Source organism: Chelonia mydas, chromosome 1, assembly GCF_015237465.2.
Source record: "Chelonia mydas isolate rCheMyd1 chromosome 1, rCheMyd1.pri.v2, whole genome shotgun sequence".
Taxonomy (NCBI): Eukaryota; Metazoa; Chordata; order Testudines; family Cheloniidae; genus Chelonia; species Chelonia mydas.
This window is the reverse complement of record NC_057849.1, coordinates 181,936,530-181,949,028: the sequence shown is the minus strand read 5'-3', so window position 1 is coordinate 181,949,028 and position 12,499 is coordinate 181,936,530.

Genomic DNA, 12,499 nt, shown 5'->3' with positions numbered 1-12,499 from the left:
AGCTAAAATGTGGGGAATGCCTGGACATTGATAGCCAGGTAGGAAGCTTTAAATTTGGACTAAGTGCTGAATTTTAGTCACAAATAAGGCATTCTACTACTGTGTGGAATCCATGGTGAAAGTGTCAACATGGAAACAGAATCTAGAGAACACAGTCCTCCAGTATTGATTCCTGAGACGTATTTGTTATCTCTCTTGAGTAAATCTCAAGACTTAGCTATTTTACTTGGCATACACTCCTGACCTAGGTGGGAGCATTATAGAGTCTGCATATGCATGACATGAAAGCAGCATAGCTCAGGGAATAGTACACTGCACTGCGCTCCTGGAGATATGTGTTCTATTTCCAGCCCTCTCACTAGCCTGTTGTGTGATCTTGGGAGAGTTGCTTCACCTCTATTAACTACTACCATTAGTCTTATCTATTCAGAATGAAACTCGTCAGGGCAGGGCCTGTCACTGTGTGCAGAATGGGGCCCCATCTCACTTGGGCCCTCTATGTGGTACTGTAATACAAATGACTTTTTAGAGCTCCATTAATACTAGCAGGTTGACTTCTATCACCTCCAGCAACAATTTTGCCCAAAGCGTCTGCTGCTGGATCCTGTATGTAAATAATTACCTCAGCTCCTTAGTTCACTATCCCATAGACTAACAAATGTCTCTGAAAGCTGCTCTCCTCTGAATTCTTGAGCTTCCTTACTCCAGTTAAGAGATTTTAAACAGGCTTCCTGTCAAAAGAAAAATGACAGGGAAACTATTTAGTCCACCAATTTTATTTTGCCCACAGATTCACGGGACTGTCTTTCATCTGCCTCATTTAATAAAACACTTTAGTCCCCAAAAGGACGGTCAGTGTGTTGAGGATGAATAGATGGTTGCCTTATCAACAGGAAATACTCAACACATGGCTTTGCTTACCCTGTGGCTTTGTTTCCCACTTTCACAGCACCAGTGCCAATGTGGTGCCAGCTCCAGCTACTTTGATATGATACAAAGGGTCTGGGCAGTGTGGGGCAGATGCCCCAGCACAATTCCTCTCTGTTGGAATGAGGAATTCTCTGCTGGAGCCTGCTCCTACCACAGCCATCTCAGCACTGGGTTTGGGGCAGAGCACAACTCCACTCAACCAGTCTACAACTGATATGTGCTCACCTAAAGAGGAAGAATGGTTCAGTGCTCTAGGGCACTAGCCTGGGCTAACAGGGAGCTGGGTTTAATTCTTTTCTCTGCCATAGACTCCCTGTATGACCTTGGGCAAGTCCCTTAGCCTTTGTGTATTGTTTCTCCATCTGAGAAATGAGGATAATAGCACTGTCTTACCTCACAGGGGTGTTGTAAAAATTGTGAGATGCTCAGATACTATGGAAATGGAAACCCTGTGAGTACCATGGATAGATAGCCTTGTGTTAGAGCTGAGGGTGGGGAAGCCATCCTGTTTTGTGCAGATCTCATTGTCCCAGATTTTCTCCTGACCATCTTCAAGTAACTAAGCAGCAGGATACGGACCCTGGACTTCAGGAAAGCAGACTTCGACTCCCTCAGGGAATGGATGGGTAGGATCCCCTGTGGGACTAACATGAAGGGGAAAGGAGTCCAGGAGAGCTGGCTGTATTTCAAGGAATCCCTGTTGAGCTTACAGGGACAAACCATCCCGATGAGTCGAAAGAATAGTAAATATGGCAGGCGACCAGCTTGGCTTAACGGTGAAATCCTAGCAGATCTTAAACATAAAAAAGAAGCTTACAAGAAGTGGAAGGCTGGACATATGACCAGGGAAGAGTATAAAAATATTGCTCGGGCATGTAGGAATGAAATCAGGAGGGCCAAATCGCACCTGGAGCTGCAGCTAGCAAGAGATGTCAAGAGTAACAAGAAGGGTTTCTTCAGGTATGTTGGCAACAAGAAGAAAGCCAAGGAAAGTGTGGGCCCCTTACTGAATGAGGGAGGCAACCTAGTGACAGGGGATGTGGAAAAAGCTAATGTGCTCAATGCTTTTTTTGCCTCTGTCTTCACTAACAAGGACAGCTCCCAGACTGCTGCGCTGGGCATCACAACATGGGGAGTAGATGGCCAGCCCTCTGTGGAGAAAGAGGTGGTTAGGGACTATTTAGAAAAGCTGGACGTGCACAAGTCCATGGGGCCGGACGAGTTGCATCCGAGAGTGCTAAAGGAATTGGCGAATGTGATTGCAGAGCCATTGGCCATTATCTTTGAAAACTTGTGGCGAACGGGGGAAGTCCCGGATGACTGGAAAAAGGCTAATGTAGTGCCAATCTTTAAAAAAGGAAAGAAGGAGGATCCTGGGAACTACAGGCCAGTCAGCCTCACCTCAGTCCCCGGAAAAATCATGGAGCAGGTCCTCAAAGAATCAATCCTGAAGCGCTTACATGAGAGGAAAGTGATCAGGAACAGTCAGCATGGATTCACCAAGGGTAGGTCATGCCTGACTAATCTAATCGCCTTCTATGATGAGATTACTGGTTCTGTGGATGAAGGGAAAGCAGTGGATGTATTGTTTCTTGACTTTAGCAAAGCTTTTGACACGGTCTCCCACAGTATTCTTGTCAGCAAGTTAAAGAAGTATGGGCTGGATGAATGCACTATAAGATGGGTAGAAAGTTGGCTAGATTGTTGGGCTCGACGGGTAGTGTTCAATGGCTCCATGTCTAGTTGGCAGCCGGTGTCAAGTGGAGTGCCCCAGGGGTCGGTCCTGGGGCCGGTTTTGTTCAAGATCTTCATAAATGATCTGGAGGATGGTGTGGATTGCACTCTCAGCAAATTTGCGGATGATACTAAACTGGGAGGAGTGGTAGATACGCTGGAGGGCAAGGATAGGATACAGAGAGACCTAGACAAATTGGAGGATTGGGCCAGAAGAAATCTGATGAGGTTCAATAAGGATAGGGTCCTGCACTTAGGACGGAAGAACCCAATGCACAGCTACAGACTAGGGACCGAATGGCTAGGCAGCAGTTCTGCAGAAAAGGACCTAGGGGTGACAGTGGACGAGAAGCTGGATATGAGTCAGCAGTGTGCCCTTGTAGCCAAGAAGGCCAATGGCATTTTGGGATGTATAAGTAGGGGCATAGCGAGCAGATCGAGGGACGTGATCGTCCCCCTCTATTCGACATTGGTGAGGCCTCATCTGGAGTACTGTGTCCAGTTTTGGGCCCCACACTACAAGAAGGATGTGGATAAGTTGGAGAGAGTCCAGCGAAGGGCAACAAAAATGATTAGGGGACTGGAACACATGACTTATGAGGAGAGGCTGAGGGAACTGGGATTGTTTAGTCTGCAGAAGAGAAGAATGAGGGGGGATTTGACAGCTGCTTTCAACTACCTGAGAGGTGGTTCCAGAGAGGATGGTTCTAGACTATTCTCAGTGGTAGAAGAGGACAGGACAAGGAGTAATGGTCTCAAGTTGCAGTGGGGGAGGTTTAGGTTGGATATTAGGAAAAACTTTTTCACTAGGAGGGTGGTGAAACACTGGAATGCGTTACCTAGGGAGGTGGTGGAATCTCCTTCCTTAGAAGTTTTTAAGGTCAGGCTTGACAAAGCCCTGGCTGGGATGATTTAATTGGGGATTTGTCCTGCTTTGAGCAGGGGGTTGGACTAGATGACCTCCTGAGGTCCCTTCCAACCCTGATATTCTATGATTCAGGTTTACCAACGTTAAAAAGTCATCCTTCTTATTTTTCAAAAACTTCAAAGCAGCACTTACTTTCCCTAAGTCCTACCAAATAAACTACTTTTCGGGAAGCATCCTATTTGAAAAACTCGTCACAACTGATTGTTAGGCTGAAATGCCACAAAAGGATTGGGGCTCCATTTAGCTCTGCTAAAAAATTCTTAGTTTCTGAGCATGCTTGATGGACTTTTCAATTGCTGTACTTTTGATTTCTCCTTTCCTCAAACTAATGGTTAATTACACCTCAAAGACTGTCCAAGCTGTATTACAAGTTTCAAACATCAGTCACCTTCACTGAAGCACTGTTCAAAAAATGGGGATAAACTTTTTACCATAGAAAGTGTCTGTCTTTTATTCTCCCATAGCTCTGAAGTGCCTGAAAAAGATTCTGCTCAAATCAAACATAAAAACAAGTTGCACCTTCAACCAGTTAAAATTTCAGCCACAAGGATGAATGTTACAGAAAGTTATAAAAACAGGGGGATATAATAGAAGCTGTTTTACAACCTTAATAATAGCAAGTACCACCTAACCCATGGCTATCTGGGAAAACTACTGTATATATATCTGGATTTGTGCTGAAAATGGCCCACCTTGATTATCATACACATTGTAAGGAGAGTGATCACTTTAGATAAGCTATTACCAGCAGGAGAGTGGGGTGGGAGGAGGTATTTTTTCATGCTTTGTGTGTATATAAAAAGATCTTCTACACTTTCCACAGTATGCATCCGATGAAGTGAGCTGTAGCTCACGAAAGCTTATGCTCAAATAAATTGGTTAGTCTCTAAGGTGCCACAAGTACTCCTTTTCTTTTTGCGAATACAGACTAACACGGCTCTTACTCTGAAAACTGTATATATAGAGTCACAAGATTCTGTTATATTGAAAGTGCAAAAAATAAAAAGATAAACTATCTCACCAAAAGGTTCTTATTACGGAGATGACAAACAAGATGTTTGTGACTTCATGGCACTTCCCATTAAATTTATCCAATCAGAAGTTACAACAGTATTATGTTCCAACTTTTTCTTGCATGTCAGAGTTGAAAAGCAGGTCAGCTTTCCTGTTTTTAACTAGCTTGTATGTGGTACAATTTCCTTTTTTAATGAAGCCTCAGGACTCCTAATTTCTAATTTAGGGATGGAATACAATGAGTTATGCTGTGACTTTCAGTCACTGGAGAGCTCTTCTAATGTGTACTCACACCTACTGTTTGTCTTAGGAACACACTGGTTCCTTAACAATGCCCATCGCAACTAATTTGCAACTACAAAGGGTAAACATTGACTTCTAAAGTTTTTTAATAGAGCCCCATGCAACTTAATTATCCATTATTGGCACTTGTTTTCTAAAGGTGATTAATCTGAGGAAATTAAACTTTGCAAGAGCAAGGTCTCTGGTGGCAACAAGATGGACAATTTCTTATTTCAAAGTAGAATGAAAGGGACTCCCGTGGGTCATGTAGCTCATCCCTCCTTTCCTTTCCATTAAAACATCTCTTATTTAAACATCTTCTAGAATGTTCTCTCTAGTTCAGTTCAAACTTAAACTTCAAGTTTACCTTAGTAATGGATGAACCATCTCAGAAACCCTGAACTGGATCAGAACTTCTTCAGAGTTTGAAAAAGTTCCCACACTCCTTCTCTCCAGTGGATCGCTCACTTTCACTTGAATCCATCTGGTGGCTTAGCAAGTCTTCTGATCTTTGAGCTAGCCGGTGTCCTCAGATTCTTGAGTCCCAAGGTCTCCATGTGGTTTGAGGGTAATGCAACCTGGATTCTGAGACTAATTTACCCTGGCCCAAATGAAAGCACTTGAGCTCGATAAATCCCTACCACAACTCCATTGACTTCAATGGGGTCACACCAAGGATGAATTTGGTAGAGCTAGATTCTCCTCTAAATATTTACACCCACTTTGCACAGATGTAAATGACTACTTGTGACACATGTCCAGAAAGGGTTAAGCAGCTTGTAGGTTAATTGACCCAGATTCAACCTTTAGGGATATATTGGTAGATAATATTTGTGTTTTTGTGTGTTTGTTAGTGGTTAATGTAATGCCTATGCTGTACTCTGTTAATTCAGAGATCAAAAGGATATCTTAACATTTAAATGAACTGTAAAATAGTGACAGGTTTCAGAGTAGCAGCCGTGTTAGTCTGTATTCGCAAAAAGAAAAGGAGTCCTTGTGGACCTTAGAGACTAACAAATTTATTTGAGCATAAGCTTTCGTGAGCTACAGCGCACTTTATCGGATGCATTCATCCGATGAAGTGAGCTGTAGCTCACGAAAGCTTATGCTCAAATAAATTTGTTAGTCTCTAGGGTGCCACAAGTACTCCTTTTCTTTTTGTAAAATAGTGATATCACTGTATTCGTCCCTCTTTGAAATGTATAGCAAATCACCCGCGGATGGTGGAAAACAGGCAATTGCCTTATGTTAATTCCTGTAGCTAATAACTAGTGATGCTTAGGAAATAGGTCTACTTCAAAGTCTCTGATTGCCTATTGTTTGCCTATGGACTCTGAGCTGTCAAGAGAAGGCCTGGAACTGTGTAAAAACCCTTAGGTCCTGATCCCTTTTTATCTCAGATCTGCTTGATGCTTCATGCAGAGGAAGCTTAAGTTGTAAGACTGAGCTCTCCAGTCCTATCTGGATCACCCTGAATATCAACATTGGACTATAACCTATGGCCTAATTCTGAAAGAACTCTTTGCAACTACAAAGCTCACCATCTCTACTACGAATCTGATCTCAGAACTGTACTCATGTCTGTCTGTATACTGATCTTTTAACCAATACTCTCTCTCTTTTCCTTTTAAATATATTTTAGTTGGGTTAATAAGAATTGGCTGTAAGCATGTATTTGAATAAGATCTGAAACAGTCATTAACCTGGGAGGCAATGTGTCTGGGATTGGTAGAAATTTCTTGTATCATGAATATGATTTTCCGTAATTCCTCATCATATTTGACTTGGGTGTCTGGGTGGAGACCTAAGGCTGTGTTGCTTTAAGGGAACTGTGTTGTTTTCTTCTGGGTAACCAGTAAAGTATTATTGGAATATCCACCAGCTTTGGGGATTGTCTGCCCCATTCTTTGCAATTCACCCTAATTGAGTAACTACAGTGTGGCTCCCTGGGATCCCGGTCACACTACTACAAGGACTCTTATACACCAAGGACCTGATCAGATCACAGCAGAGAGAAGAACATGTGGAAAAGGGTGGTGGTCCTCAGTGAAATACTGAAAGGGAGAAAGTATGTGGGGGTGAGTGGTGGGGAGTGTCATGGAAGTGTTTTGATATTTGGAAGAGTAAGCAGTGAGGTAACCAGGAAAGGGAAGGACTGGGAAAGAGAAGGGCAAGGTGAATAACGTGAAGTGAAAAAGGGAGAGCGTAAGAATGGCCATACTGGGTCAGACCAAAGGTCCCTCTAGCTCAGTATCCTGTCTTCCGACAGTGGCCAATGCCAGTTGCCCCAGAGGGAATGAACAGAACAGGTAAAGATCAAGTGATCCATCGATGCCCTGTCGCCCATTCCCAGCTTCTGGCAAACAGAGGCTAGGGACACCATCCCTGCCCATCCTGGCTAATAGCCATTGATGGACATATCCTCCATACATTTAACTAGTTCTTTTTTGGATCCTGTTGTAGTCTTGGCCTTCACAACATCCTCTGGAAAAGAGTTCCAGAAGTTGACTGTGTTGTGTGAAGACACAAAAAAGTTGGTGTTTGTTCAAACCTAAGGTGGGAAGCTCAGCATCACTCATTTGTATTGAAGACAATATACCCTTATTGTTTTTTATTGGTAAAGTTTTGCAAAATAGTTTATCACAGGTGTGCATTCCCTGTGGATATCAAAAGCCACATATCCAGAGCCTTCATCCTAACTCATAAATGTCAGGATGGGGAGTAGAGCTAGAATATTGGAGGCAACCTATTGCTCCTATTAATCCAAATCTCTTTGAAGCAAATGGGGGTGTTTCCATTGACTTTAATGAACCGTGTATCAGGCCCTTAGCTGGCAGCATAGTGTACTCATGCTGATAAAACTTCTACTGCACCCCCACATGCTATACAAAACTGATGCAGGTACTCCTATAGTTTATAAAGGGGTTATACATGATAGAAATGTTAATAAATGATATGAGGAGTAGGAGTTAGAGATTATTATTAACACATCCATAAAAAGTGTTTGATAATCAACCTGTCTAGAGTCCACCTGGCTGCTTATAACCATCTATAACAGTTACCATGATCCATGTAACATGATCATAACACCTATTAATCACTTATTAATGCTTCAGAAATATATCCTTAATGTACAGTGTGATCAAAAACTCTTAAAAGCTCAAGATTTTAATACTTCACTGGGACTATTATCCTCTGGCTGTGAAACCAGCTGCCTTAGTTCCAAGGAGTCCAGCTGTACAAAGCACGGAGAGGAAAATTTAGAAAAAACTCAAATGATCTAAAGTCTTTCTTTTAGACATAAAAACACTCGCAGCATCAAGCTGTGATATTGGGACCTTCCGGGGCTGGAAGCAAGTCTTGGACCCCAGTGGTACTGGGATTTTTCCACTGAGAAATCTCCCAGTTTTAGACATGATGGGTCACGGATATCTGACCTTCAATTTGTCCCGGGTTCAATACTAATAGTACCTGTCCTGGGTCTCAGGCCAGGGTAATTTTAAGGGGAAATTTACCCCTGAGGAGAGTGTGGAAAACATTCCTCAGGCATACTGTTGGTTTCACTTTGTCAAGTTTGAAACTGCTCTGGGTTCCAGAAAGTTTGAAGGTCCTTGAGAGGATGGAGATAGCTCGGTAGGCAGAATGCAGATGAGGTGCATGATAAATGCGATTGCTCATATTGTTCCACTGTCAGGTTTTGGAGTGCAATCCAGACCAGTGAGAGGTCGTGTCACTGTCTGCCCTGTAACCATAGGGGCCAACTTCTCATGGTGCCGGTGGGTACTCACACCCCACCCCCGCCCTGGCCCTGCCCCAACTCCACCCCTTCCCCACCCCCATCCAAACCCCTTCCCCAAAGTCCCTGCCCCAACTCTGCCCCCTCCATGTCCCTATTGGACCCCTTCCCCAAATCCCTGCCCCAGCCCCACCTCTTCCCCACTTCCTCCCCTGAGTGTGCTGCATTCCCGCTCCTCCCCACTCCCTCCCACAGTTACACCGCGAAACAGCTGTTTTGCGGCGGCAAGCGCTGGGAGCTAGGGGGAGAAGCAGGGAAGGCGTGCTCAGAAGAGGAGGTGGAGGCAGAGGTGAACTGGGTGGTGGGGCGGGGCAGAGAGCTGCCAGTGGATGCAGGGCACCCACCCATTTTTCCCTGTGGGTGCTCCAGCCCCAGAGCACCCACAGAGTTGGCACCTATGCCTGTAACCCTATGTGCCTTAAAATGTGCTGCTGCTGCTCTAGCTCCCTGGCCTGGATGCTCCCAGCCAGCAGACAAGCATGCACTGAGTATCTGTGTGATAAACAGCCTGGATCAGCAACTCTGACTCCAGCAGCCTGCTTGTTACACCACAGCCACACTCTGGTCTCCACCAACCTTGGTTACTACTAGCCAAGTGACCCCAATGCATGCCTACTCCCGAATTTCCCCAAAACCATCTGCCCTGAAATGTCCAGCCCTCTCCTGGATCACTCAGAGCAAAAATGAAGTTCTTTTGCTCCTCTAAAGAGAGGATACCCAGCAGCTTGCCACTTTAACTGGAGTTAACAATCACTTCCATTCAAATACAGCACTGGACTGGTTTAGATTAAAATAAAACAAGATTATTAACAAAAGGGCATAGGTTAAGTGATGCCAAGTAAAAGAAATAAAAGTAGAGATGGTTATAACAAACATAAGTGAAAAGCATGCATCGAAAAGTCTAAAACTTAATCTAGCAAGACACAGTCTTTGTGTAAGATGGCTTCTCTCACCAATCAATCTTTGTCCAGCATGGCTGACTGTCTTTGACTCAGGACCTCCCACAGAAGTACAGGGTGCTGGTTCTCCTCATCTTCCTGGGTGAAAGATAACTTGGGGTTCTTTGCTCCTCTTTCTTATAGTTCAGTAAACCTTTGAAATGGATTCTTCTGAAGGCTCCCCCTCCAAAATAAAGTTCACTCAAGCTGTGAGGAAAGAGACATTGAATCTGGTGGTGAAGGAAGCTCCATACTGGTTTCTTTCCCTGCTTGTGTTTGTTGTAATGCAAATTGGTCTGTTCCTGTCCTCTCCAATGCAAATGAATGGCCACTTGGCATATGATTGCCAATTGACTCTGATGATACCTGGCTGGAGGCATTGGCTTGTCCTTTGTCTGGGAGAAACCTGTTTACCCCCTATCCAGACTTGTCTAATAAACACATTTTAGTTCCACATTTTCTTCACATTTGTATGGTCCCTTGGGTGTTTAGTATACACATCCCACACAGGAATATTAATGATCAGTGTGTTATTAGTTTTCCAGTGATACCTTACATGACACATATCAAATATGACATTAATGAACTGGGCTTCACTGAACTGGTCAGGCCAGCTGAAACTCACTACAAGATACCAGTGAGCCTCTTGCATTGGGATGCTGATAGGGACTCATCCACTGTCTACATCACATACATGGAGATGTCAGTTTCGTAGTTGCATGATACTTATTTGTCATGTACCTTTCACTGCATCACCTGCCCACTAATCCACCTGCCCCACTTCACATCTATGGATGTGATAATTTGCAGAAACATATGACAAACTGGATTTAAGATGTGGATGAAACTAATTTGAAAATGAATATCTGTGGATAACTCTTGTGGGTAAAGGGCTTTAATCCTAAGTGATGAACATGCTGAATATGTCCAACCTGAAATTTCAGCTTTTTGAGCTTTGAATAACAAAGCATTTTAACTATTTTTTTTAATTCAGTATGTCTTTTCTTCACCCTCACCGTAGCTTAAATATTAGTAATGGGATCTTGTTCAAATTTTCACCAGTGTGCAGAATTTGAGGGGGTCGGAGAAGTTGAGAATGATTAGGGGCACTGAAAAATTCTTATGGAGATACTGAAATGACTGGGATTGTTTATCTTGAAAAGGAGACCCACATAGGGGACATGCTGATAAAAGTATATTAAAAATGAATGGTCTAGAGAGTGTAGATCAGGAAGGTCTGTTCTTTCTCCTGTAACCCAGGAACAACAGAAAATTCAGTGATGCTGAAAGGTGGCAAGTTCAAAACTGACAAAAGGATGTTTCTTCCCCCACTCACTGTGTCATTAGATTACAGAACTCACAGCCACAGGTTCAAAGAGGGATTGGATTTATATATGGATAACAAGAATATCTAGAGCAATAGGCAATGATAAAAGTTTTGGAATCTGTACAAAGTCTCATGCTTCAGGTCTCCCAGTTAGTAGGGATTAGAATAATACCTTCATTTGAGGGTGGGCAGCTTATCCCAACTCTTCCCACTGTGGAGTTTCTTCTTGCACCTTCCTCTGAAGCATCTGGTGCTGGCCAGTGTCAGAGCCAGGATACTGGACTAGAAGAACCACTAGCCTGATCCAGCATGACAATTCCTGTGGCAGTCCAAAAGGGAAATTTCTGTCATGACTTGAGAAACTGAAAGCAGGGGACTGACTTCGCAGCTTTCTTGCACTTTGTAGAGTCAGTTATACCTGAGTAAAATGGTACCAACCCAGGGTAATAGTATTTTACACCCACTTCACCCTTTGTGGAGATGACTACACAAAAACGCAAGTTGTGAAGCTGGCCCCAAATGCTTTAAGGAGAGTCCCGTATATGGGCACAGATCTGACCCAGGTGTGCTGGAAGAATAGTTATGGACCTCCACCCAAAGACAATTCTTCAGACATAGATCCAGGGACATAAGCCATCATATACTTTGCTTCTCTTTTAGCAAATCTGTGCATGCCATAAGTTTCCTGGTAGGTGCTTTTTCTCTAAATGAACAGAACTTTTCATTTTATATATTCCTTACTGTTTATCACAACATGAAAAATAATATTAATAATTGTCTAGCCACTGCATACATCCCTGAGATATTTCTGTGAACAGAATATGTCCCAGAGGTCCCGGACACATGCTTAAATACTGCTTTCGGAGGGAAACCATAGGAGTTCAAGAAGAAAGGATTCTTTTGTTCACTGGTAAGTCATGCAGCGTTAGATGTTGGTAAAAGCTAGAATTTCTCTCATTTACTGTATGGTGTACAAATGATAGTATTTTGGGTTGTGCTCTTGTTTGGTCCTCGACTTGTTCTTTGCCAGAGCTGCTTATATTACCATAGAATACACCTTATTTGGGGGACAGGAAAATGGCAATGCAAGGCAAACATCAGAAATGGTGGTTTGATCTGTAAGTGAAGCCTGGTAAGTATTTCCATGCTACTTTTCTTTCTAGTGTCTCTCTATATAAAACAGTGTACAAGCTGGGCTCTGCCACCTTTACTCATATCTAGTAACGGAATCCTTGACTAGCCTGATTGGAAATCAGTGTGACTACGCGAGGAGCAAATTGTCACTCCATGTGAATAAGGGTAGCAGAATCTGACATTCTGTCAGTAAATGTGAAGTCAGTTTAAACTGAATTGATGTCAAATGCTGACCTGGATAATAAGAGAATACTAATCCTGACTATCGGCTACTCCCATCTCATTCCTGTGCAAAATGAGTCTCTAGTTTCAGTCCAGTTCTGTGTGGAGAAGTGTCCACAGCACAAATGCCATCACACTTGGTACTAACCAGCCGTTCCCTGGCACTTCAAGCACCAAGATAGTGTGGTAGTTGA